Source organism: Vombatus ursinus, unplaced genomic scaffold (assembly GCF_900497805.2).
Source record: "Vombatus ursinus unplaced genomic scaffold, bare-nosed wombat genome assembly UNPS02014225.1, whole genome shotgun sequence".
In the NCBI taxonomy this organism is placed as follows: Eukaryota; Metazoa; Chordata; class Mammalia; order Diprotodontia; family Vombatidae; genus Vombatus; species Vombatus ursinus.
Genome location: NW_020954003.1, coordinates 809,601 through 815,609, shown reverse-complemented (window position 1 = coordinate 815,609; position 6,009 = coordinate 809,601).

Here is a 6,009-nt window from a genome sequence, read left to right as displayed (position 1 = left end):
CCCGAGACGCATGGACACACCACTCGAGCCCCAGCTGCAGAAAGAAACAGAGAGAGAGGGAGGCACTCACACCGTTGCACTGCACCCCGTTGGACTGCGCTCGAATCCTCTGCTGCGCGGGGCTGCGAGGGGCTGCGCGGCGCGGGACTGAGCGGAGCTCCGCCGAGCCGAGTGGCGCGGCGCGGAGCTGAGCTGGGCTGAGCCGAGCCCCAGAGCATCGCGGGCCTCCCCTACCCCCGCCCCCGGAGGTGGATCCGGCGAAGCCACAGCTGTTACCCGGAGACCAACGGGCGGAAAACTGCGCCCGCCCATCCCCCACGGCCCGGCGCATTCACCTCCAGGAACAATGGAGACAAAGCCGCGTCCTCCCCCGGGCCCTGCGCCTTCCTTTCCTCCCTCCCTCCAGACCCCGGCTGCCCAGGAACAGAGACACCCTCACCCCCACCCCCACCCCCAAGTCCCTTCCCCAGCCAGCCACCAGGCCGAAAAGTGCTGCAGAATAAAGCATGATGGGCAGCAAAAAGAGGCACCGCGTTTTCTCCGCCAGAGCCTCACCTGCTTGTCCTTTGCCTTCCCACTTCTTCTACCTTTCCTTCCTCTCTCCACTTTCTCCGCCAAACTAGGAAGGAAGGAAGGAAGGACGGAAGGAAAGAGAGAAAAAAGAAAGGAAGGATGGAAGGAAGGAAGAAAGAAAAGCATCCGTAGGGATTGCTCCCATTCTCTTGGGGGACTACTCACACGTGGATATATCAGTAAATATTAAGGAAGCTAGACTAGGGAGTTGGAAGTGGATGTAACACCCGAACTCTTGACTTAAAAAAAAGCGTAGGGTCCTATGAGGTGGAGGTTAAGGAAGGAATACATTCCAGAAATTGGGGGCGGACAGCCTGTGCAAACCGAACAGAGTGGTCAAGTGAAAAGGGATCGGAAGATAAAAGTTCAAAGCCCGGCTCTACTGTGTGACCTCGGACAAGTCATTTAACACCTCCCGACATGTACCAGATCTCAAAAGACCCTTCCTGAATCTAAATGTATGAGAAGAGAAAAGAGATAGCAGAAACAGTTCCTGGAACAGCAAGAAAGCCAATTTTACTCATGTGGAAGGGAGCAAGGTGTAATATCTGGAAATGCAGGTGGAAGCCAAGTTAGTGGATGGCTTTAAATACCAGACTGAAGAGTCTGCATTTTATCCAATAGGCAATAGAAAAGCATTGAAGATTTTTGAATAGAGGATTGACGTGTTCCGACCTGGGGCTGCCCTTCCTTCTCTACCATTTTTCCCAACCACTGCCTTTCCTCTCTTCCCCCCTCACCCCCAACTTCCTCCTCCCCCATGAAGCTTCCCTCCCTCTCTCCTCCTACAATTAAACATAAAGCCCTGGGAAAACATTGGACTGACTAGGCTCTGGGAGAGAGAACATTTAGTTTAAATAAGTCACAGCTCATGTGCTCATAGTTCACTATATAATGGAGGATATGACACAAAGTCACACCAAACCAAATAACATAAGAGTCCATGACAGAGTGCACCCAGGAATATGTGAAATCTGACTGTGATCGCTACCAACTGGGTTATGATAGGGAGTCAGGGAAGCCTTCCAGCAAGTGTGACATTTGAGTTGGAGAACAACATTGTCCAATTCAACTGGAGCTCAGAGAACATGAAAGGGGAGAATTAGTGTGAAATGGAAAGGTGAGAGTGGTACCAGATGTGAAAGCCCTAAATGTTGAACCAAGAACAATAAGAAGTAACCAAAAATTTCTGAGCAAGAAGTAATAGGACAAGATTTATTTATTAGAAAAATTAATCTGGCAATGGTGTCAAGGTTGGGCTGGAGGGGGAAAGACCTGTTAGGCTCTTGAAATAGCTTGGAGGTGGGGGAATGGGTAATGAGAGTTTGTGCTGTGGGGGAGTCATTTGGGACAGAAGGGTATAGATGTGAGAGATGTTACTGAAGTGGAATCAACAGAACTAGATAAGGATTTGGATATGGTAACAGTCCAAGATAACTGTACATTTTCAGACATTGGATACAAGATGAATACATGTAGTACCAGTCACAGAAAGAGTGGAGTCAGAAAGAGGTTTAAAGGTTTAAGACAGTAAGTGAAACCTCCAAATTGCAGATGTTATATGCCCCATAGGTAGTTGGAGATGCAGGTCTGGAGCTCAGAAGAATCAGGGCTAGCAATCTGAGGGCCAATCATAGAATCACTCATTGCAACCATGGGGGTAAATGAGAATGCCAAGTGACTGGATGTAGAGAGGACAGAAGAGAACCAAGAATAAATCCTGATGGTGGGCTCAATTTAAGGGGGTGGGAAATGGATGAAGAGATGGTGAAGAAACAATTAGGTTAAAGAGCCCCTTTCTCCATTTAGGTCTTTTCCAGTCATAAATCTATAATCCTTTGATTTCCATTTTCTTACCATCCCCACCAAAAGGTTCTTGTCAACGTCTGGAATTTTCTGGAGTCTGTGAAGTCTTCCTTTTAGGGTTGGGGGGGACAAAAGATGGCTCAGTAAGAGGAAGTAGTTTGGGGAGGGGACAGGGAGAGATCATAAGATAATAGAGACATTATTTTCCCAAGGTACACAGGGGATGATAAGTAGCAGAACTAGCATTTGAAAACAGGTCCTCTGACTTCAAAGCCAAGATCTTTCCACTAATTTATGCAGCCGTATGGGGAATGAGTGGGGGGGGGGGGCCGGGGGGAATGATGAACGGGACAGTTGAGGTAGGGGAAGTAAAGGGAGAAGTGGAAAGAGCAAAGGCATTCATTAATGTTGGGAGGGCAGTGAGGACTTAGCTGCCAAGCGTAGCCTACATGTTGTCCAGGCAAGGGGAATTTGAGAGGCAGGCCCCAGGAACACACTCTGCCCCTGTTTGGGCCCCTTCCCAGGCAAGAACAGGGATTTACCTTCAAAGCTGGCCTGCCCCACCCTTCCCTAACTCTCCCTGCTTCGTTGGCACCGCCCATGCTCCCCAGAGCCAACCCTCACCCCAGCTCTCTGAACTACTCAATAGTGTCTTTTCTCTTAAGCCCCACCTACCAGGCAAAGCTGGGTAGGACCTCAGGTGTCAGGCAGATGGGGGTCTGGGCTGTGCCTACATCACAGTCCCTCCTCCTCTGCCTTTAGTTTGCACTGACCTAATGAATTTCCCTGGGTCTATCTGGCCAAAGGTGGACAAAAAACTAAAGGCCTAGGTTCAGAAAACCAAAAGGCACCACTGTTCCCCATCCTGGAAAAGAGGGAAAGCATGTGTGGGCATCAGCCATTCTAACAACCAGCCTCAATACTTCACTGCACTGTGATGCTCTGGAATGAATCTCATCTAGAGGTAAAAGATATGGACCTTAGTCTTTGTCCCTCAGTCTAACCAATGCCTGCCTCCTGCCATCCCCACCCTGTCAGGGTCCATTCCAGTCCCCTTGAGAGACCGATAGATTCATCAAACGCATCGACTATTCCCAAGCTCCCAATTGTCAATCAGTTAGCAAACATTTATTAAGTTTCTGCAGTGTGCTAGGCACTGTGCTAATTGCTGAGATACAAGTTGTGTTTGAATCTCAGGATTCAGATTCACAACTATTCAAATTTTCCCTTTCCCTTTCCTTGCTCCATACAGAGTTACCAAGTCTTGTTTCTCCTCCACATCTCTAGAATTCATTCCCTTCTCTCATTATCCTAGCTCAAGCCTTTATCATGGTTTCTTTCGAATTGGTTTCCCTGCCTTCATCCTCTCCCCCTTCTCCAATCCTCCACACAACTGCAAACTGCTAATCAATCATTAAGTATTTCTTAAATGCCTTCTATGTGCCAGGCAGTATTCAAGGCACAAGGGGTACAAATATCTTGCTTGCAGGGTTTCAAGAGGTGGAAGTGAGGAAGGAGTGCATTCCAGTCATGTGCAAAAAACACAAAGGTGAGAGATGAAATGCCAGCCAGTTTGGCTGAAAGGTAGCACGTGAAGGGGGTAATGCATCCTACTTAATAGAATACATTCACATCCTTGCATGGTACTGGATGTCCTCTATTGCGTTAAAAAAGAAGTCCTGTTCCACACTCACAAAATAACCCTAGCTTCATTTCCTCCAATTAAGGTAAGCCAATCTGTGTTTGTCATCCATGACCTAGGGCCCAAGGACTCTGATCTCACATGGATGGCACCTTGACACCATGAGAGTCATTTTCTCTCTTTAGCTCACTGCTTCTACCTGGAGTTCTCCAGGAATATCTTACAATGTAATAATGGTATGGCTCAAGTCTAGGTTTCAGTAAAAGTAGGTAGAAAAGTCCTCAATTCTTATACAGGTACTTAGTGTATAATATGGATATTGGGTATGGGACAGTCTTTATTTCACACACCATAGAAAATGTATAAGCTAGGAAGGGCTCACAGGAGCCCATGAACAAACACAAAAATATAAAACACTCTTACACTCCCACACTAAAGAAACTTTGGAAAGTTGTTTAACAAACACTCCCCATTCACTTTCCACCAGCATTCCTTTCTTCAAGATGCTTTAATGGGTCCCTATTGCCTGGAGGGTAAAATACAAACTCTTCTATTTAGCATTTAAAGCATTTCACAGGCTGACTCCCATCTATCTTTCTAAACTAATTTGACATTTCTCCCTCTCAGAAAATTTGCAATTCTGCCAAACTGTGTGAACTCTAAAATCCTTTCCAGGTCTAAATCTATGATCCTATGATGCTCATAGAAGATATTTCATTCAACCTCTGCATTTGAAAAGTCTACCTCTGTTCCTGGAAGCCTTTCCAATCCCTTTTAATTCTAGTGTCTTCCCTCTCTTAATTATTTCCTATTTATCCTGTATATAGCTTGTTGGTATGTATTTGCTTACTTATTGTCTCCCCCACTGGATTATGAGCTCCACGAGGGCAGGGGCTGTGTTTTGCCTCTTGGCACTTAATAAATGTTTATTGACTTATTGACTGGAATGTTCTCTGAACTTTACTTCTGCCTTGTAGATTTCCTAGCTACTTTAAAGCTCAGCTCTGTCTTCATTCTCTCTATCACCCTCTGTTAAAAGTTCTCCCCAGGGGGCAGCTAGGTGGCACAGTAGGTAGAGCTCTGGCCTTGGAGTCAAGAGGACGTGAGTTCAAATGTGAACTCAGACACATGACACTTACTAGCTGTGTGACCTTGGGCAAGTCACTTAACCTCGATTGCCTCACCAAAAAGAAAAAAAAAGTTCTCCCGAACACCCCACCAGAAATTACTTTGTGTACAATTCATGTTTATTTATCTGGGTACCTGTCATTTCCCCCCAATAAAACATAAGCTGCTTGAGGGCAGGGACTTCCATTTTTGTCATTGTGTCCCTAGTGCCTAGCACTATTTTTTAACCAGATATATTATTTTATCTGTATAGGAAGCTCTTGGTGAAGACCTTCCATCAACGTAGATATGTTCCTTGGCAGCAATTTGCCTGGAGCACCAACAGGTGAGGGGACTTGCTCAGTGTCACAGCCATAGTATGGTGATAGAAGCAGGACATGAAATCAGGTCTTCCAGCCTCCAAGGCCAGCTCTTTATTTTGATGCTTCTCACCTAGGACATCGTGTAATCGAGTTATATACTTATTGAATTTAATTAAATTTTCAATCACTAGTGTCACAGAATTAAAGAATCTGAGAGTTGGAAAGGACCTCAGTGGCCATCTCTCTAGAGGCAGCTGAATAGTGCAGTGAATAGAGCACTGGGCCTAGGGTCAGAAAGACCTGAATTCAAATCCAGCCTCTATGTGACCTTGGGCAAGGTACTTAACTTCTGCCTCTGTTTCCTCAACTGTGAATTGCAAATAATAATAATACTTCCAAGGATGGTTGTTAAGGATCTAACAAATTAATATTTGTAAAGCACTTAGCACAGTGCCTGGCATATAAAAATAGTAGATGTTATTATTATTATTATTTTATTTGAACCTATATAAAAAGGAATACCATCCAGTCTCTGCCTGAAGGCCTTCAAGAAGGGGG